We start from the raw sequence: 22,930 nt of genomic DNA, 5'->3' as shown, positions 1-22,930 counted from the left end.
CAAAATGCCATCAATAAAATGCATCTGTGTTTGTGGTCCATAGCATATGCCTGCCCATACCATAACCCCACCGCCACCATGAACCACTCAATACACAACGTTGACAACAGCAAACTGCTCACCCATACAATGCCATACATGCTGTCTGTCATCTGCCCTGTACAGTGAAAACCGGGATTCACCCGTGAAGAGAACACCTCTCCAAAGTGCCATACGCCATTGAATGTGAAAATTTGCCCACTTAAGTCAGTTACAATGACTAACTGCAGTCAGGTCGAGACCCCAATGAGGATAATGAGCATGCAGATGAGCTTTCCTGAGACGGTTTCTGACAGTTTGTGCAGATATTCTTTAGTTATACAAACCAATTGTTGTAGTAGCTGTCTGGGTGGCTGGTCCCAGACAATCTTGGAGGTGAAGATGCTGGATTTGGAGATCCTGGGCTGGTGTGGTTACACGTGGTCTGCGGTTGTGAGGTGTACTGCCAAATTCTCTGAAACACCTTTGGAGACGGCTTATGGTAGAGAAATGAACATTCAATTCAAGGGTAACAGCTCTGGTGGATATTCTTGCAGTCAGCATGCCAATTGTACGCTCCCCCAAAACTTGCGACATCTGTGGCATTGTAAATGGGGAGGGTAGTGCTGCGCTAATCAGTGGTGAATGGATAAGTGAATAAACAGGTGGGGGAGGGGAATGAAAGTAGGTGTAATTGGAATGAGGAGCAATATAGCCCAAATGGCATCAGCATAAAAATAAATATAAATGATCAGTGAACAATAACAGTAATGGTGCAAATCATATAACTACACAGGTTCCTCTTAATGTGATGAAATACACTATAAGTAATGGTGCAAAAAAATTTTTTTCCTGTAACTGTGCTAAGTGACACTCCTATATTGGTGATAAACAGTCCATCAACAGAGTTTGAAAAATATTAGCAAAAAATATAAGTAAAATTTCAAAAGTCCAAGAAAGCAAAAGTGCAAGTGTAGGTCCGCAATATGGAGTGAGAGGAAAATGGGTATCCAGTGATCCTTTTAGGGTAAGTAAGGATGTCCCCTTACCTTACTGCTGTAAGGTAACAGCATATAGATCCAACCACATTAGATGGTTCACTCGATGGGCTCTGATCCAACAACGGCAGGTCCTCCTTGGGGTTCTCGTCCCAGATTGGTCAGTTTCTCGCCCCAAAGAAATAAAGCATCGATGGTGTGATACCGTTTTAAAAATTTTAATTCTCAAAGAAAATAGACAGGGGTACTCACATAATCCAAAATACAATTGAGCATGTAAAAAAGAGGGGCAATCTGTCGCCAACGTCACCTCCGATACCTCTCAGTGGACTCATGCGCATTCGTCACTATCATGTGACTTCCTCAGGACTCTCCTGAGGAAGTCACATGATAGTGACGAATGCGCATGAGTCCACTGAGAGGTATCGGAGGTGACGTTGGCGACAGATTGCCCCTCTTTTTTACATGCTCAATTGTATTTTGGATTATGTGAGTACCCCTGTCTATTTTCTTTGAGAATTAAAATTTTTAAAACGGTATCACACCATCGATGCTTTATTTCTTTGGGGCGAGAAACTGACCAATCTGGGACGAGAACCCCAAGGAGGACCTGCCGTTGTTGGATCAGAGCCCATCGAGTGAACCATCTAATGTGGTTGGATCTATATGCTGTTACCTTACAGCAGTAAGGTAAGGGGACATCCTTACTTACCCTAAAAGGATCACTGGATACCCATTTTCCTCTCACTCCATATTGCGGACCTACACTTGCACTTTTGCTTTCTTGGACTTTTGAAATTTTACTTATATTTTTTGCTAATATTTTTCAAACTCTGTTGATGGACTGTTTATCACCAATATAGGAGTGTCACTTAGCACAGTTACAGGAAAAAAATTTTTTTGCACCATTACTTATAGTGTATTTCATCACATTAAGAGGAACCTGTGTAGTTATATGATTTGCACCATTACTGTTATTGTTCACTGATCATTTATATTTATTTTTATGCTGATGCCATTTGGGCTATATTGCTCCTCATTCCAATTACACCTACTTTCATTCCCCTCCCCCACCTGTTTATTCACTTATCCATTCACCACTGATTAGCGCAGCACTACCCTCCCCATTTTCAATTGCTTATGGTTTGATACACCTTCCAGTGCCGCAGCTGTACCTCCACTTCTCATCACTTTCATTTCCCCTCCCCCTTTCTTCCCCTCTCTGTTTCCCCTCCTTTGATAAGCGCGGTAATATCCATTTTTCCACTATTTATCTGTGGCATTGTGCTGTGTGATAAAACTGCACATTTTACTGTATTGTGGCCAGCCTAAGGCACACCTGTGCAATAATCATGCTGTCTAATCAGCATCTTAATCCTGTGATCTTGGCAAAGAAAAAAGGTGTTCACTAACACAGATTTAGACAGAGTTGTGAACAATATTTGAGAGAAATAGGCCTTTTGTGTACATAGAAAAAGTTGTAGATCTTTCAGTTCAGCTGATAAATAGGGGCAAACACAAAAGTTTGATCAATGATCTGCGGCGCGTGGTGTGAGGTAAGATGGCGAGGATGGTCACTCATGCCAGGGGCACTGGAGGGGGACCAGCCACAAGGGAGACGCTCACTGCTGAGGAGCGGGTGGTTGCCCAGTGCCTCCACAGGCATCAAGTGGAGGGAGTTTCTGGATTTGACTCCATTGAGGAGGTCTTGAGGACAGGTAAGTGTGTTTTGTTTCCTATCTGGTGTGTAGCATGTGTGGGGGTGGAAGGGAACATGTGACAAGTGTGGAAAGTAGCAAAGGACGGATGGACGGCCACACACCAAAGAACTCTTTATTGAAGGAACATGAGCAAACACCGCAAATACACAGCAGAAATCAAAAATAGCCGACGCGTTTCACACTTAGTTAGTGCTTAATCATGGTCTGTGGAGGATCCAAGTGTGTGGATCCTCCAACATGTGAATGTTTTGTGTCATCCACAGATGTGCAGGAGGGTGCTGGGCCATCTGGCCAGTCCTCACCATCCCCCGGACATCAGGCTGAGCCAGCCCACCTGGCAAGCCAGGAGTCCTCTGTGGAGGGGAGTGGCCACACTTCTCCTCAGGAGGAGGTTGAGGAGGAGGAGGTCACCAGTGGCAATGAAGTGAGGCTCCATTTGGAGGAGTCTTCCCCTGTTGCTGGCACCATTTAGGCCTCCATCAGGGGTAGCCCCTCCCACTCCTCCCCCAACAGGGCTTCCCCCCCCAAGGGTCTCCCCTTCTCCTAGGCCCCAAGCCTCATCAGGACCCAGGAAGGTGACCCGGAAGACAATGGGGGTGGCAGACGTTCTGCCAGAAAACCTCCGGAGGGACCAGGCCCGCCAGACCCGCCATCTGGGTGAGGTGGTGAGGAGAATGGACCACATGGCAGACAGCATGGCCTCCATAAAGGAAGCTGTGCAGGATGTGGGATGCAACTCATCAGCTGTGGTCACCTGCATGGCTGATATGCAGACCACCACAGCAGGCGTGGGTGAAGATGTCCGCGCCCTCACAGAGGCTGTCAGGGCCAACACGGCAGCCATCCAGGCGGGGGTGAGGCTGCATGAGGACACCAATGTGGTCCTCACCCGCATCGCCCTGGCGTTGGAGGGCAGGCCGCCAGGTGTGCTGAGACCAGGGGATGCTTCTCCTGATGTCCCCCCCCCCCCCCAATGAGTCTCCCCTGAGAAGCCGGGGCAGGCGTGGGGCACGGCAGCGCCGTTAAGTTATTTATTTTTTTACTCAGGTTATGAGTTTTTTATGTTTATTTTTCTCTTTTGACTTAGGTTATGAGTATTTTTTGTTTTTTTGTAGCCCAGGCAGGCTACAGTGTGACTGATGTATGAATGTGGGGGTGACATTCCTGCCGGAAAAGGGGTGTCACCCTCGGTTGTTGGGGAGAAGGGATCCCCAGGACCAGGGAGAAGTGATCCCCAGGTCCGTGTGAATGGTGTATGAATGTCCAGCAACATAATTGGAGCCTTGTCATGGCGTTGCTGCTCCCAAGTCCCATGTGGTGTACTTGGGCTAATCCAATTTGATGAGGATGTGGGGTGTGTGTTCTAGGGACCACAGTGGTGTGCATGCGTGCATTCTCCTTGTGCCATGATTAATGTGTGGGTTTAACGTGCAAAGATGCCTACTGTGAGGCATCTCCTGACTGCTCTTCCCTCAGAAGACGGGGTAGCCTCGGTTAGGGGGGGATTGTCTGGTTCGGGGGTCAGGTCATCACGTATGTCAATCTCCAGGCCCTTTCTCACGGCAAAGTTTTGCAGCATGCAACATGCACCGATGATCTGGCACACAAAGTTTGGGGAATACAACAGGGTCCCCCCGGACTTATCCAGGCATCGGAAACGGGACTTCAGGAGGCCAAAGGTGCGTTCCACCACTCCACGGGTATGTGCGTGTGCATAATTGTATCTTTGCTCTCCTGGGGTTTGGGGATTCCGGAATGGAGTCATGAGATGGGGTCCAAGTGCATATGCAGAGTCACCTGGAAGGGAAAAGACAGGAGGATGTTAGTCATGCATGTGCCCCTCGTGATGTCTGCATCATGGGGGCGGACAGTCATGCCTGACACCCATGTCACTCGCCAACCAGCCAGCTGTCCCCATACACGTTCTGTTCAAATTCTGTTGAGATGGGGCTTTGACGGAATATGTAGCTGTCATGGCTGGACCCGGGGTGTTTGGCACGGACGTGCCATATGAGGCATTGGGCATCGGCTATCACCTGTACGTTGATGGAATGCCAGTGCTTCCGATTGCGGTATATGTGCTCTGTGTCATGGGGGGGCCGTAGTGCCACATGGGTGCAATCAATGGCCCCCACGGTGCGTAGGAATCCTGAATTGCCTTCACCCGCAGGTGCTCCTGGGTGGGTCTGATGATTTGGTTGGCCATGCGTCTGAGGATTGCGGGGACAACCTGGTGCACACATCTGCTCATGGAGGATTGGGCCATCCTAGCCACAATGTACGCTGGAACAAGCCACTGGCAAGGAAATGGAGTGTTGCCAGTACCTTGACCAGTGGCTGCACAGCATGTGAGCAGTGTGTCTGGCTGGTGATGTCATCATGCAGGGTTGTTTCTAATTCCATGATGGCAGTAGGGCTGAATCTGAAGATGCGATACACCTCAGAATCACCCATGGCAAAGACGTTTATGCGCGGTCAGTATATCCTCTCCCATGCCCTCCTCCTTCTACACGCATCTAAATCCAGTAGTATAGCTATGACCATGGATGCCCCTGGCATGTTGGCATACCGATTGTTGTCCTGCAAGTGTGGGTGCTCAGCTCGTCCCTAACGGTGCTGCTGAAGCTGACCTTTACACGTCTGGTGCAAAGTTAAAGCTGCTTTTATGAGGGGTAACTTTAGACCGGACGTATGACCTATTCGCGGCGCGCGTACATTCGTGGATCGCCGTATCTCCCTCAGTTGCATATTTGAATAGCAAAACAATGGTGCGTCGAGCGTATATTTTCCGCCCACGATGCGCCGGCGCAGACAAATTACGTTGGTCGGAAAAACCTATTTTTCAGGCGTATCTTGTTTTATGGATACGGCGCATAGATACGACGGCGCATATTTACACTTACGCCGCGCATCTCGAGATACGCCGGCATAAGTGCTTTGTGGATCTGCCCCTTTGTTTTTAAAAAATGTCATTTAAAATGATCGTGTGTGGGCTGGGCTTCACATCATTTTTCAGGTTCTGAAAAACGAAAATAAAAAAAATGTCGTTTTTCGGGTTGTAAAAAATGATCGCGTGTGGGCTAAAACGACATGAAAAACCTGCGCATGCTCAGAAGCAAGTTATGAGATGGGGGCGCTTGTTCTAGTAAAACTACCGTTCATAATGGAGTAAGCACATTCATCACGCTGTAACAGTGTCAGGACCATTAAGGTAAGTACTCACCGAGGCCGAGATGCCAAGGGCGGCTACCTTTGCGACTCTGTGCACCTCACCCCCTGGAGGTGGTAACAGCGAGGAGGGGCACAAAGAGGCACCGGCTACCAGCAGCGGAAGATGGTAAGACGAGAATCACTGGAGATGTGATGCGAACACACCAGGGGAGCTGTGGTAGATATAGCAGAGATGCAGGTGCAAAAACAAAGTCCAGAAGGCTGAGAGCCCGTTCAGGTCAGGACAACAGGAGATCCAAGAAGCAAGCCAAATGGTCAGGGGTTCCGGAAGGCAGAGAGTCCAAGTCAGTAAGCCAATGGTCAAAGGGAGTGGAGACGGCAGCAGGTCCAATAAACAATCCAGGGGTCAAGTGCAGGAGAAGGCAAAAGAGTAGTCAAGTCCAGATCCGGGTCAAACAGGTAAAGGTTCAGGTTTCTTCAAGGTGTTTCAAACAAGGTAAAGCTGACAACGAACCAGCCATTAGCAAAGGGGAAGGGGCTGGCTTAAATAGGCCGCACTGGCCACTGATTGGTCCACAGAAGTACAGGTTTCAGAACCAGGCTCCAATGGACAGCACACAGCATAGAACTGAGCAGTGGCTCAGAGACAAAGAGCCGGACCTGAAAATGAAGAAGTCCCAGGTTCGATTCTACCCAGAACCAGCTGGGGAATGTGACCGTGAAAGGTCTGTGCCCTGACAAACAGACAGAAAAGCGCGAATCGTCTTTTACTAACACGGAATCAGCTAAAGCAGCCCCAAGGGTGGCGTCATCCGCATGGAACTTCCCCTTCATAGTGCCGTTGTACGTCACCGCGCTTTGCTAGAGCATTTTTAAAAAACGATGGTGTGTGGGCAACGTCGTTTTTATGATGAAGTTGGAAAAACTTTGTTTTTGCTACATGCCGAAAAACATTGTTTGTACGCGGCATTATACTTCATGCATTGTAAGTGCAATTTGTATTAAACGTTGCTGTTTTTAATCAATTTACACTATGGAGAGTCCTCTTTTATGGTATCACTGGGACATGGAGCTCATTTCAACAGCAAGTGGATCGGAGGTCCTGTGGAGCCAATATATACTCATAAACACCTTCTTGACTTCTCTTTAAAGAGGATCACTGCAATCTGGTAAGCCTACATTTTGCATCCGCTGGGGTGCTTCACATAGTGGCATTAATAACTGAATTTGGAAGCCTATCTCTTTTGGGATACACGGTCACACCGTGTTTCATAGAGCACCAGTCACTTGTGATATTTCCTCGTTTCTGTATGGGACTTTATACATACATTCTGTGTTCATGCATGATATTTTTTATTTGTATTTCTGGCACTGACATTTTTTTGCACCATATAGCCCTCATTATATATATCAAGATGAACTTACAGCTTATCAAATATTACCCACATCCTTTCAGATACACACATATTTATGTGCTTTATGTGGAGCAAAGTCACCTCCTCTCCCATCTGTGATGATGTGTAATTGCAGCCTCAGTCTATTCCACAGGATCGAGCAACAGCTCAGAGGATCATAAACATGAAAAGGCAAAAAATGTATTTTAATAAATCTACAATATCCCTTCGTCCACTCTCTGCTCGGCAAGTTGTGTGACACAGAGTCACTGGGAACACATGGGAACCTGCTCCAATTGTCAAAGAAGCCAATTCACCAAAATCATATATAATCGAGACCAAGTGTGGACAGAAACTGAGACGGAACAGGCGCGGCATCTTCGTCCAGACACTGCTGCGGATACATCATTAGAGGAACCGGATGACAATGGAGATAAAGAACAAGCCCATGATGGCACAGAAGTCCTAAACACGGATATTGAGTCTATTTATGATACCAAGGAAAGCATAAACGTATCAGCATATGATAACGCTGGGAGTGACTCTCAACTGAACACCAATCCTACGGATGATGAGCCAGCGGTTACTTTTTCTCGCTATGGTCGAGCTTTTAAACCAAAGATAGGGACTATGTCTCATATTAAATGTTTCATACTTGAGAGGGAAGGTGTGATGAGGTGTACGCTTTATGTAAAATTCAAGTTCAATTGTTATGCCTAGTTCCTTATGCATGTTAGGAAACAGTTAACAGTTTTGGTCATGTGATCTGGGGGCGGGGAGCTGTGGTTAGTTCTAAGATGGATGCTACTGAATAAAGACCAAGCTCGGGTTCAAGCTCATGCTGTCTGCTTATACTTCATGTTAAATCATTATACCATTTGGATTTGCTATAAAAAAAATTGTGAACATAGCTATTAGTTTTGGCTGGAGCTATACCTAACCATTAACAGATGTGCTGTATATTGCCATCCTTAAAGGATAACCATGTACAGTACTACGCGATTCCACTATATTAAAAGTCACTCATAATAATGAATAATTATGTCATTGACAATGCAGAGTGAATCCAACATAGAGTTTGATGAAGAACTTCCAATGGTTTGAATTGAAAAGGAACTTTACAATGCACATATACCAAAAAAAGATATAGAATATGCAGTATACAGGGAAGATTTGTTTTCTCAATCAAAAGCCTATTTATATATTTCATAGTGGTCGATAACATTTACCAATCTACACAATAAGTAAAAATTTCTCCATAAACAAAATAATTCAAAATACACACACTCACTAGCTGGGCCTACTTGAATGGTATGTGTCACCATTACTCATCAAATGATCAGAACTATTAAGCCTCGTACACACGATCAGTCCATCCGATGACAACGGTCTGAAGGACCGTTGTCATCAGTTAACCGATGAAGCTGACTGATGGTCCGTTGCGCCCACACACCAAAAACACAAACGACGTGCTAAAAAAACGAAGTTCAATGCTTCCAAGCATGCGTCGACTTGATTCTGAGCATGCGTGGATTTTTAACCGATGGTCGTGCCTACTAACGATCGGTTTTGACCTATTGGTTAGGAATCCATTGGTTAAATTTAAAGCAAGTTGGCTTTTTTTTAACCGATGGTTAAATAACCTATGGGGCCCACACACGATCGGTTTTGACCGATGATAACGGTCCATCAGACCGCTGTCCTCTGGTAAACCTATCGTGTGTACGAGGCCTAAATGTTCTCATCAAACACTCCTATGTGCAACCATAAATGTTCTCTACCCTTGTAGAATCAAGAAATGTACAACAGTCTGTGAGAAAAGTGCTTTTGTTTATGTATGCATAATACATTTTCCTTTTAGGTTAATTTTGTATTTTAAGAAACCATATATTGCAATTTAAAAAAACAGAAATGTACTAAGCAATACGTTTAGCCATTCAGGTGTTGTGTACCCTGTTGAGTCATTACGCAGTTTTTCCTGCTAAAATATATTATTAGCTTTAACCCTTATATATTTGAGTAGGCTGTGAGAAAAACTGCTTCAATTTAGTTTGTTTATTTGAAAAAGGGATTTGCACAAACAGAAATAATTTGCTGGCAAGCATAGAAAATTATACATAACAATATATTAGCGTTTGCTTTATAAATATGAGTGGGCTACCACAAAGAAAACAAGCTCTGTCTTGCTCTGCCGGATGTAGACTGGCAACCAGTGCTCCTCGTGTGTCTCTTTATCAGAATAAATATGAGAACATACTGTTCTGCTTATACTTGTACAACAAAACAGATTACTCGTGCATGGGAATGCTAAACAATACTGACAAGCTATTAAAAAGGAAAGAAAAATGCAGTTAACTTGTGCTAACTTTTTTTTTTAATTTTAACCAGCCAGTATGTGGCTTAAACAGTAGAACGGGATCCCAGCTCTGAGTGTGTGGTAATAAATTAAAACATTCATGTAGAAAATGTATAAAACATTGTTAGTTCTATAGTTCTACAGGGGGGATCCCCTAGCATGTTACCACTTAAAGTGATTGTAATGATCACCTTGTAAAACAAAACATTCAGTTTAAAACAGAGATTAAATATTAAAACATTGTGCATAGATATAAAAAAATATATATAAATACCCTTTTTCCCCTTTTGTATAAGTGGTCACATAATCTCTGTTCTGAGCTGCATAAAGAGCTCAGAGAGCTGGGGAGAAGAAACAGCAGCACACTGGTATCCACAGTGAAAGACTTTGCAGGATGGGGGGTTTAGTCCATGTTAACAAGAAATCAGAGGGACCCCAGGGATTTCACACAAAGGGAAGCAATAAAAAACATCCGCTGCTCCAGGTGTATGATCATAACCTGAGGTGGAATGTCTCGTAGAGTGCCAGCCCCGGCCCGCCTCCGTGGGAAACTTGTAAGAAAAGAAATGGCTGCACACCCAGGAATTCCAATTGCCTTTTATTGTTCAAAGTGATAACACCAAAGACACCAACACAAGGTCACGTAGACGCGTTTCACACATACATCTTGTGCTTAATCATTACCATTAATCAGTAATGATTAAGCAGACAATGTATGTGTGAAACGCGCCTACGTGACCTTGTGTTGGTGTCTTTGGTGTTATCACTTTAAACAATAAAAGGCAATCGGAATTCCTGGATGTGCAGCCATTTCTTATCTTACCATAAAAAGAGAACATGATACTTTTTCATACAACTACATGGTACACCAAGCACATAATTGGGTTTACATATTTTATTCATATAGGGGTGTACTCAATTTTGTTGCCAGAGGTTTAGACATTAAAGCGGGGGTTCACCCTTAGAGGGCACTTTTTCCCCTTAGCTTCCTGCTCGTTTTCTCTAGGGGAATCGGCTATTTGTATTAAAATATGTGCAATACTTACCCGTTTTCGAGCTGCATCTTCTTCCGTCGCTTCCTGGTATGGGCTTCGGGAATGGGCGTTCCTTCTTGATTGACAGTCTTCCGAGAGGCTTCCGACGGTCGCATCCATCGCGTCACGATTTTCCGAAAGAAGCCGAACGTCGGTGCGCAGGCGCAGTATAGAGCCGCACCGACGTTCGGCTTCTTTCGGCTACGAGTGACGCGATGGATGCGACCGTCGGAAGCCTCTCGGAAGAATGTCAATCAAGAAGGAACGCCCGCTCCCGAAGACCCATACCCGGAAGCGACGGAAGAAGATGCAGCTCAAAAACGGGTAAGTACGGCTCATATTTTAATACAAATAGCCGATTCCCCTAGACCGAACGAGCAGGATTCTAGGGGAAGAAAATTTTTTTTTTTAGAAATGGGTGAACTCCCGCTTTAATGGCTGTGTTGTTGAGTTATTTTAAGGGGACAGCAAATGTACACTGTTATAAAACTGCACACTGACTACTTCAGTGATGTCACATGAAAAGATATAAAATATTTACAGAAATGTGAGGGGTGTACTCACTTTTGTGTATATATAGTTTTTAACCATTTGCCCCCAGGAATATTTACCCCCCTTCATGACAAGGCCATACAGCACTGTGTTACTTTAACTGACAATTGCACGGTCGTGGGGCGATTTACCCAAATCAAATTTTCCTTTTTCCACAAACAGAACTTTCTTTTGGTGGTATTTGATCACCTTTGCATTTTTAATTGTCTGCGATATAGAAAAAAGACTGACAATTTTGAAAAAAATATATATATTTTTTACTTGCTGCTGTAAAACATATCCAATAAAATGTTCTAGGCCAATATGTATTGTGCTACATATTTTTGGTAAAAAAAATGCCATTAAGTGTATATTGATTGGTTTGCCCAAAAGTTATTGGGGTAGATCCACGTACCTGGGCGCATTGATAAGCTGGGCGCAGCGTATCTAAGATACCCTACGCCGCCGCAACTTATTTTAATTTTTTCGAATCCACAAAGAATTTATGCCGTAAGTTACGGCGGCATAGTGTATCTCTGGCAGCGTAAGGGCGCGGAATTCAAATGGATGTAATAGGGGCATGTTTTATGTTAAACGTCGTGACCCGACGTAAACAACGTTTTTTTTTAACTGTGCATGCGCCGTCCGTGGGGGTATCCCAGTGCGCATGCTCGAAATTAACCCGGAAAAAGCCAATGCTTCCGACGGTGACGTCATTCTACGCAAATCCCTATTCGCGAACGACTTATGCAAACGACATAAAAATTTCAAAATTGTACGCTGGAACGACGGCCATACTTAACATTGAGTACCCCTAATAACAGCACCTTTAACTACACGGCGGAAAAAGCCGAACGAAAACGACGTAAAAAAAATGTGCCGGCCGGACGTACGTTCGTGGATCGTCGTAAATAGCTAATTTGCATATTCGACGCGTATTTTGACGGAAACGCCACCTAGCGGCCGCCGAAAAATTGCATCTAAGATCCGACGGCGTACTAAGACGTACGCCTGTCGGATCGATCCCAGATGCCGCTGTATCTTGTTTTGTAGATACAAAGCAAAGATACGACGCAGGAAATTTAAAATTACGCTGGTGTAATCCTTTTGTGGATCTGCCCCACTGTGTCTACAAACTATGGGATATATTTATCGAATTTATATTTATTTTTTTAATTTTTAATTTATTTTATTTTTTACTTGTAAAGATGGCGATCAGCGACTTATAGCGGGACTAGTATTTTGTGGCAGACCCAAAAAGCCTGGTAATGGACTAGGGGGGGGCCATGTAATTTTTTTCAATGACTTTTATCTGTATTGCCGGGACCCGACAATTCAATATAGTCGCGAGTATTTTTAAATTACTTTTTTTCCTTTAGAAATGTAATTTTGTGCAGGGACTGTTATAAACACGGGAACAATTTGCTACTTTACAGGCATACTATACACACACCCCAGGGATGAAATTTAAAGGAAAATTTCACTTTTATTGTTTCGCATTATTAAAATCACTGCTCCTGGAAAAACTGCAGTTTTTAAAACTTTTTATGACAATAACTTGTCTTATTAACCTTTAAAATTGGCATTTCCCCCATAGACTTTTAAAGGGTGTTCCGTGGCTTTGGAATTTGCCGCAAACACCCAAAAGTGTTCGCTGTTCGGCGAACGGGCGAACAGCAAATGTAAGAATCAAACTCATGTTTGACCAGAACATAAAGCTCATCCCTAATGGTGGACATCGGGCCCACCGGGCTTGCTGAACAGCCCTCACTGTGCACAAGCACAGTAGGAGCAAACCTCCAGGGGCACACGTGTGCCCCATACTCAGAGATGCATGATAATGTATATATAGAGTACGTGATCCTGAGCAGCGCGGCGTCCTGTAGCACTAAATCTTCTTGGCAAGTGGTAAGCTATGTATACATTGCTGACATTCTGTGCACTTCCAGAAAATACAGAAAGGATTGAAAGAAATGTTTCTCTTGCTGAATGGTAATCAAGCATTTTTAATAAATGATATCGTTTTAAAATTTATCTGAAGAGCACTATGGTCTATTTGTGTGTATTTAAATGGCAACGTTGTACTCTGTTCCTGAAGTTGGCTATGATGTGAAAGTAGGTTTTTAACCCTCCAGTGTAGCTTATCCCAGCTGATTGAAAGGAAACCTATCCATTTTGAACTTTTATAATTTAAAGGATCTACTAAGGAGGAGTGATTATGTCCAGTTGGTTCACGGCGAAGGATTGCGCACTTTTTACTGTAATGATTTTATGCAAGATGGATCCAGTGTTTTTCGGCTGTTAATGTATATGAGCACTTTGCGTCACTATTGACTACTTTTTTGCACTATAAACTAAAATAGAGTGACAATTTTGAAAAAAATATTTTGTACTTTGCTATAATAAATATCCCCATTTTTTTTTTATAGAAAAGCAAATATTTTTCTCAGTTTAGGCCAATATGTATTCTTCTACATATTTTTGGTAAAAAAATATTGCAATAAGCGTATATTGATTGGTTTGCACAAAAGTTATAGCGTCTACAAAATAGGGGACACTTTTAAAGCATTTTTTTTATTATTATTATTATTATTATCATTTTTTGCTAGTAATGGCGGCGATCAGCGATTTTTATTGTTACTGCGACTTTATGGCGGACACATCGGACATTTTTGACACGATTTTTGGGACCATTGTAATTTTTTCAGTGATCAGTGCTATAAAAATGCACTGATTACTGTAAAAATGACACTGGAAGTGAAGGGGTTAACCACTAGGGAGCGCTGAAGGGGTTAAGTGTGTCCTTGGGAGTGATTCTAAATGTTAGGGGGAGGAGTTACCAGTGATACGTCAGCCATCACGGTTCCCGATCACAGGGAACAGTAGATCCCTGACGTGTCACTAGGCAGATCAGGGGAATGCCTGTTCTGCCTCGACCGACCGCAATCGTGGGCCGCCAAGGAACATCGAGTTCCCGGGACCCGCGGACGCACACACGAGGCACATAGTGGTGCGCGCGTGCCAACTGGGTGGCAAATTTAAAGGGACGTACAGGTACACCAATTTGCCTGCCCGTACCATTCTGCCGACGTATATCGGCTTGCGTCAGTCAGCAAGCGGTTAATGCATGCATTTGTTTTGTAATTGTTTATGTTGTATCTGCTATTTACTTGTACACATATATGTAGCCTCATGAAAGTGGGTCTTTCTTTATTCATGAGGCCACATATATGCGCACTTGTCTTTGTGCTGCAAGCACACCACACAGCCCACTCCCGGCATAGAGACTGGGCTCTCACCAAGAGTCCTGGATTTTGTACTATTGATTGGGACCTAGGACTCCTGGTTCCCAGTCAATTTATTGCTGTGATAGCCTCTGATTGGCTATCAGAGTGATCAGTCACTGTGCAGCCTGTCCCTGTGTTTTCTTTATCTTTTGAATGTATACACTGGGGTTGATTTACTAAAGCCAAATAGTTGAAGTTTGCTCCAGAACTTAGTAAATGAGGTAAAGCTTCACTTTACAGAGTACCCAATCACGTGAAAGGAAAATAAAAAAAAACAGCATTTTTGCTTGCACATGATTGGATGATAGAAGTCAGCATAGCTTCTGCTTATTTACTAAGCTGTGGCGAGTGAGTGAGTGACTGAATCGCCTCAAGGCGCTTGGTATCCATTTCCCTTCTTATCCTTCAGAAGAGTTGGGTCTTGAGTTTTTTCTGAAGGCCCGATGATTTTCTTCCATTCGGATGTTAGTTGGTAGCGCATTCCACAGCCGGGTTCCTTGGGCTGCGAATCTTCATTCTCCTTTAGACTTGTAGCGGGACGTGGGGATTTGAAGTAGATTTTGGTTGGTTGATCGAAGAACGCGATTGGGGTTGTGGTATTTTATTTTCTCGCATACATATTGGGGGGCGATTCCTTGTGTACATTTGTGAGTGAGGCAGAGGGCCTTAAATGTGACCCGATCCTTTATGGCTAGCCAATGAAGGGTCCTCAGGGACAGGACACTTGCATAATGTAAAAAATAAAGAAAACAATAACTAGACCAAGGTTTAATCTCAGTCAGTGTTAGCATTAGGCCGGGTACTCACGAGCAAACATGTACGGTGAAACCGGTCCGTCGGACCGTTTTCACCGTACATGCCTGCCAGAGGGCTTCTGTACGATGGTTGTACTAACCATCGTACAGAAGTCCGCGCGTAAACACTACGCGGGGCGTGTCCGCGTCGTCGCCGCAACGATGACGCGCCGATGACGCGGCGACGTGGGCGGGCCTGCCATTTAAAGGCTTCCACGCATGCGTCGAAGTCATTCGACGCATGCGAGGGACGACGGGCACTCGGACATGTACGGTAGGTCTGTACTGACGACCGTACATGTCCGAGCGGGCAGGATTCCAGCGGACGGTTTTAAAACACGTCCAGGAATATTTGCTCGCTGGGAAAAGGCCCGGCGGGCAAATGTTTGCTGGAATTCGGCCCGCTCGCGCCTACACACGACCGAACATGTATGCTGAAACTGCCCCGCGGACCAGTTTCAGCATACATGTTTGGTCGTGTGTACGGGGCCTTAGGGTCAAGGTAAGGGTCAAAGGTCAGTATATTTTGGGCAGGATTTAAAAAAAATTATGCATTCTTTTTTGTGGGTCCTATTAAAATACACATGTGGTATCACTGCTATTATCAGGAGCAGGAGAATTTATTTTGAGTTGTTCTTTTGTGGTAAGTTATGGTAATAGCAAGCAATATAAAGCTAAATAAAAAAAATATATATAATTTTCACTATTTTGGGACAGTTTTTTCTTTGACAATAAAAAAAATCAGAGGATTTCCATTGCCATTTGCCACCAAAAGAAGGCTTTTGTCCTGTAAAAACCAGGGTACACTAAGTATCTGTGATGATGTGCATAGTTTTACTAATGCATGTCAAAGTTGCAAAATTGTGTTTAGGCATTAACATTCAGTCACCAAGGAGTTAATTAATTCTAATGCCGCGTACACATGGTCGTTTTTTGTCTTGTAAAAAAACATCGTTTTTTTCTCATGAAAAAAAATACGTTTTTCAAACTTCATTTTAAAAAACGACGTTGCCTACACCATAGTTTTTTCAAAATGCTCTAACAAAGCGCAGTTACGTTCAGCACGTACGGCGGCACTCTGTTCCATTCAAGCTCGCGTCATAACTTGCTTCTGAGCATACGCGGGTTTAAAAACGTTGTTTTAAACATCGTTTTAGCCCACACACAGTAATTTTTTATGACACAAAAAACGACATAAAAATTTGAAGCATGTTCGAATTTTTTTTTTTGTCGTTTTTCAGAAGACATAAAACGACGTTTTCCCCACACACGGTCATTTTAAATGATGTTTTTAAAAAAAATCATTTTTTTTTCATCACAAAAAACGACCGTGTGTCGCATAACAGTTATTTGTCAGTGCGGTACAATTTATTTTCTTATATTTTGTAAAAGTGTGTCATAACTTTGGGCACTGCAGCTTAGTTTTGATTAACCACTGAATTAGTGAGTGTGGGCATTTTTTTTTTACTTATTAAAGTAGGTGGGGCAGATTCATGTAGATCCGCACGATCTACGTGTTTTACGATCCGCCGGTGCAATTTAGCGAGGCTAGTGCATGATTCATCAAGCACTTACCTCGAAAATTGCACCGTCGGATCGTAACTCCCCCGGCGCAATGCAAATTCTGCGGCTAGGGGGAGTGTACAATTGCTCCAAATGACGTCGCTAGGACGTCATTGTTTGCGGCGGCTACGTCGATTGCGGCCATCCGTATTACGGATCGAGTTACGCAAACGACGTACAAATTTGAATCTCGGCGCGGGAACGACGCCCATACTTAACATTAGCTACCCCTCATATAGCAGGGTTAGCTATTAGCCGGAAAAAGCCGAACGCAAACGACGTTAAAAAAAAGCGACGGGCGGGTGTACGGACTTGAATCGGCGGTTCTCCTCATTTTTTATATCCGACGCGGAAAAAAAAGCGACGACACCTAGCGGACGGCGGGAGATTGCAGCCTAAGATTCGACTGATGTAAGTCACTTACACCAGTCGGATCTAAGGGATATCTATGCGGAACTGATTCTTATGAATCAGTCGCATAGATCCGACCGTGGGATCTCACAGATCCGACCGTCGGCTCTCACAGATACGACGGCGGATCAGGAGATCCGCCGTCGTATCTCTTGATGAATCTGCCCCGGTATGTTTGTCTGTTTAAAAAGGAATAACAGCCTATAGTCATGTGTTTAATTGGCCAGAGAGTGAAAAAGTGTGAGAAAGAGTAGGCACAACGTCTGAATGACAACAATGATTACTGGCTCTAGCATTGAAGAAATCAATGTGAGTCTGTATTGAGAAGCTGTGCAATTTCTGTAAAACTGGTCACAAAAGAATGATCATTTGCACAGTGGATCCAAGTTCCAAATCATCAGATCCCATTAATGTCAGAAAAGTTTTTCAATACATCAAACTTTTTTAAGAAGGTAAGAAATCTCACAATCCTTGTTGGCAACCAATTGGATAAATTAATTTGCTCAATTATACTGCAGGTGTACTTGTTTTACTGCTATCGATAATTCTGACAGTTGCCTTTAGGCACATTGTTAAATCAGGCTCATTGCATGAGATATAGCTTAGAAATCAATTCACTGCAAAACTTTTATCTATCTCAAAGTGTTGAAACCACAAAATCTAAAAAAAAGAGTCATATAGATTGGCCTTGAGCCTATACATGATTTTTACTACCAGTATATATAATCAGTAATATCAGATAGATTTTCCAAAATTCGAAAAGTCTTTGTTTTCATACTGTCTATATTGCCAGATTATAATGTATCAGTTCTGTGCCTTTTCAGATAATAGATTGGAGGTTATATCTTGTGTAAAATGGTTATGTGCTTTCTTTAAGATTCTTCTCGGAATTCCTCTGCTATGAATATTATAATGTTCCTGTCCTGAGAGTGATCATCACTTATCTGTCAAGCATTAATAGCTCATTTTTCATCTTTATGTCATTTGCTTTACATTTTCCTACAAAAGAATTTCAACCAAAATATACTAATTTAATAATAGGGTGAAAAAGCATATTTCAAGAATTTCATTTTCCATCCAGCATAAACTACCCATTCACAAGTATTACATGCTCTCTACTGGGTCATATAATTTTGCAAAATGTTTGCAGTAGAGATCAAGCGGGAACCCAAGATTAATAAAAATCATGGAGGTAATTACGAATTAATTTACCATCACTAAAACTGCATATAAAGTAACACCAAGAGCTGCTCTTTATTAGCCTAACCTAATTGTGTTATCCCTACAGGACTTTCTCTAGACATAGTGCAGCAAGCTATCTGCTGGAGTACCTAATCCTGACAGAGCCACATTCTATGAGCTCTGTAATATAATTTGTAATCTGAATGACTGACAGCTGAAAATGTCATAGGAATATGGAAAAGGCATCACTTACACAGAAACATATTCTTCTACAAAGCTACAAATAAAAGACTATTGAATTCAGAAAATGAAGTAATCAAATAATCACCTTAGATGAGACCCTAGCTAAGGAGAGACAACCACTTTATCACTTTTAATATACATTAGCTCATTTCAGAAGACATATTAAACAACATTTTATAAGATTAGAACAGCTGGGCAATTAAGATGACCACTGATTAGTTACTGTAGGTAGTTTTAGCACTGCTTTTTGCTATTTTAAAAAAGACCTTCAGTTCTCTTTTAGAATGTTTGCACCAGTCTAATCCCCCTCCATTTCACTGTTACAAAAACAGACCTTTTTCATTTATTTTTTTCAGTACACCCTTCCTTCCTCCATTGTCACCTATGTGAGAATGACATTTTGGTCTCCTCCTGCAGCCTTCTGGGATATCTAGTTTACATATTCCAGGTGTTTTTTCTTGCTCCATTTATAGAACAACATGTAAACAAAGAGCTAGATCTTGTGCATGCGCAGACAGAGATCTGGCACATGTCTGTTTACATTTTTTTTCTATGAATGGAAAGTAATGCTTCTTGGAATATGGTATTTTGATATTCCAGAAGGCACTATTCTCTTCTATTCATAAAACAATATGCAAACAGACACAGCACCAGATCTCTGCTAGATCTGCTGCAGCATCGTTGGGGGGGGGGGGAAGCTACAAGACTCAGGAAGAGACAGCTAGCTCTGAATGACATAAAAAAGAAAGACGGTGGAGCAGGGCAGTACCTAGAGTAGGAGAGCAGTGTCTAAAAAATGGACAACACTAGATCTGCTGCAGCATCATTGGGTGGGGAAGCTACAAGAACCAGGAAGAGACAGCCACCTCTGAATGACATAAAAAAGAAAGACAGTGGGTACCTGGAGTAGGAAAGCAGTGTCTAAAAAATGGACAACACTAGATCTGCTGCAGCATCGTTGGGTGGAGGACAGCTACAAGAACCAGGAAGGGACAGCCAGCTCTGAATGACATAAAAAAGAAAGACAGTGGGTATCTGGAGTAGGAAAGCAGTGCCTAAAAAAATGGACAACACCAGATCTGCTGCAGCATCATTGGGTGGAGGACAGCTACAAGAACCAGGAAGAGACAGCCAGCTCTGAATGACATAAAGAAAGACAGTGGGTACCTGGAGTAGGAAAGCAGTGCCTAAAAAAATGGACAACACCAGATCTGCTGCAGCATCATTGGGTGGGGGGGGGGGCAGCTACAAGAACCAGGAAGAGACAGCCAGCTCTGAATGACATAAATAAAGACAGTGGGTACCTGGAGTAGGAAAGCAGTGCCTAAAAATGAACAACACTAGATCTGCTGCAGCATCATTGGGTGGGGGGGACAGCTACAAGAACCAGGAAGAGACAGCCAGCTCTGAATGACATAAAGAAAGACAGTGGGTACCTGGAGTAGGAAAGCAGTGCCTAAAAAAATGGACAACACCAGATCTGCTGCAGCATCATTAGGTGGAGGACAGCTACAAGAACCAGGAAGAGACAGCCAGCTCTGAATGACATAAAAAAGAAAGACGGTGTCATAGTGCAGTACCTGGCGTAGGAAAGCAGTGCCAAAAAATGGGCAACACTAGATCCACTAGGCTTGTAGATATAATAATCCAACATAACAAATTATCAAAGGTAGGGGGGGGGGGGGGTTAAAGTTCCTGTATTTGTGAATTAAATAAGCGTGAGTAAAAAAATCCTGTTGAAGTGCAAATGCAGTATTCTTTAGCAGCCAATTAGATTTGGTAAATTATGTCTCATGCCCAAAACCTAGTGCAGTACTGGGCACAACATTTTTAGAGTCAAGAATACATTTTGACTTCAGTTAAAGCCCATATGCCTCCCCCCCTCAACTTTAATCTATCACCCTTATGCCCACCCTCTCCTAACCTTTACCCCATCAAATACAGCAAAAAAAGTAAAGTACACATAAAGGCATATTGTCTCCTAAAATAAAAGAGTTATACTTACCTGTTCTGTGCAATGGTATTGCATAAAGAGTTTCCTCACCTCCTTTTCTGGGGTGGCCCCACTGGCGTTTTCAGCTCCTCTTCTTCTGCCAGTGCCCTTATTGCATGCCGACTGCTTTGGGGGCCCTCATGCGAGTGTGATCCTGAGCCAGGCTGTATGTGTCCATATAGACACACACAGCACAGCTCAGTCCCACCCACCCACCTGTTTAAATATTCATGAACAATTTAAATATATCCTCAAAAATATACATAGTAAAAACTCTGAATTTAATTTATCCCAAACTACCATGTAGCATACTCTATAGCAGGGATATGCAATTAGCAGACCTACAGCTGTTGCAAAACTACAAGTCCCAACATGCCTCTGCCTTTGGATGTCATGCTTGTTGCTGTCAGAGACTTGCTATGCCTCATGGGACTTGTAGTTCTGCAAACAGCTAGAGGTCCGCTAATTGTATATCCCTGCTCTATAGAATAACATTGTCTAAGTGTAGGAAAATGTAGTTTATGCTGGACTAATTTCAATGTGCAAGTAGTAAGACTGAAAATCAGTCATAATGCTTTTATGCAAACTGGAAACTTGGTATTAGAGCTGCACGATTAATCGTTAAAGAATCAGATTGTGATTCTCCCCCCTCCCCCTCACGATCTTAAAGGGGAGTTCCACCCACAATTTCACTTTTTAAATATAAATACCACTGTAATACACAAGCTTAATGTAGTCTAGTAAAGTTAGTCTGTAAACTAAGGTCTGTTTTGTTAGGTTGTTAGAGCATTTAGTTAGTTTATAATCTAGAAATATACAGTGGCCATCTTAAGTGTGGGCATCATGAAGCCAGACTGTATGACTTCCTGGATTTCAGCCTTGCAGATCTCGCACATGCTCAGTGCTGCACAAGCGATGTAATAGGTTTCAGTCAGGTTTCCATAGCAACAGGAGAGTCAGAGGAAGTTGCCGCCCCTTCTCTATGCAAATAGGCTATTTGCAAGGACTACTGGGATACATGATGCCTATCCCAGAAACCCTTGCGAATAGCCTTGTGACTTATTAGCCTAGGCTAATAAGGAGGAGGAAGTAATGAAGGACTACAAAATAAAGGTATTTACAAGCAACAAAATAAATTAAAATTGTCCATTCTGAACACTATGAGATTAGGGCATGCAGCACAGACAAACATAAAAAAATGGGTGGAACTCCACTTTAACTAAAGCATTTTCCCGATTCTTTGCAGAGTTCTCTGCTCACAGCTGACAGCTATCTATAAACAAAAAACAAAACAGGCAGCCTGCCAAATTTATGACAACATCATAGACAGAGATAAGGAGAAACAAAGTAATAAATTCATCCCTTAAGATCAAAGGGATGAACTTCAGTCTGTAAATGAGCGCAGTTTAACCACTTAAAGACAAAACCTTTTTCTCACACTTGTTTATAAGTGAAAATCTGTATTTTTTCTAGAAAATTACTTGAAACCCCCAAATATTGTATATTTTTTTTTAGCAGAGACCCTAGAGCAAGGGTCTCAAAATGGCAGCCCTCTAGCTGTTCGTGAAACTACAAGTCCCACAAAGCATTGCAAGCCTGACAGTTACAAGCATGACTCCCACAGGCAAAGGCATGATAGGACTTGTAGTTTGTAGTTAGTTTGCACCTGTTTCTATGCCTATAAAGGCATACATTTGATAAAGGAACTTCATTCTATTATTGCCAGCCGTAGTGTCAGCCATAGATGCAGGCTTAGCCTATCAGCTCAGCCATGCTGCTGTCCTTACTCCCTTTGCCGGAACACCGCTCCAGGAAACAACTACTACTTTGCTGCTGAGACTTCCTACAACAACTGTGTTGCTGGGAACTACCTTCATACCATGAACATCTTGCACTATGGACATTCCATCTCCTGCATAGAGATCTACAAACGGATAAGTAGACATTCCTTCACTTGTAGTTCTATAGGAAGATCTGATGCTAATGATTCATCTATTACTATTGTACTATTACAAATGTGGATATTACTATATCTTCTGGGAGATAATAATGTGCTAAAGCTTATTGTAAAGGAGTACCTAAAAGGGACAGCTACCTCTAAATCATTATAGCAAGTTACCTCAAGTATGCTACTATAATTACCTGAGCTACACCGCCTCTCATATGTGTGCATTACTACATCTATAATTATAGCTCAAGTCTACAACTATAATTACCTGAGCTATACTGCCTCT

The sequence above is a fragment of the Rana temporaria genome, chromosome 4 (genome assembly GCF_905171775.1).
Source record: "Rana temporaria chromosome 4, aRanTem1.1, whole genome shotgun sequence".
Taxonomy (NCBI): Eukaryota; Metazoa; Chordata; class Amphibia; order Anura; family Ranidae; genus Rana; species Rana temporaria.
This window is presented reverse-complemented; position numbering follows the sequence as displayed.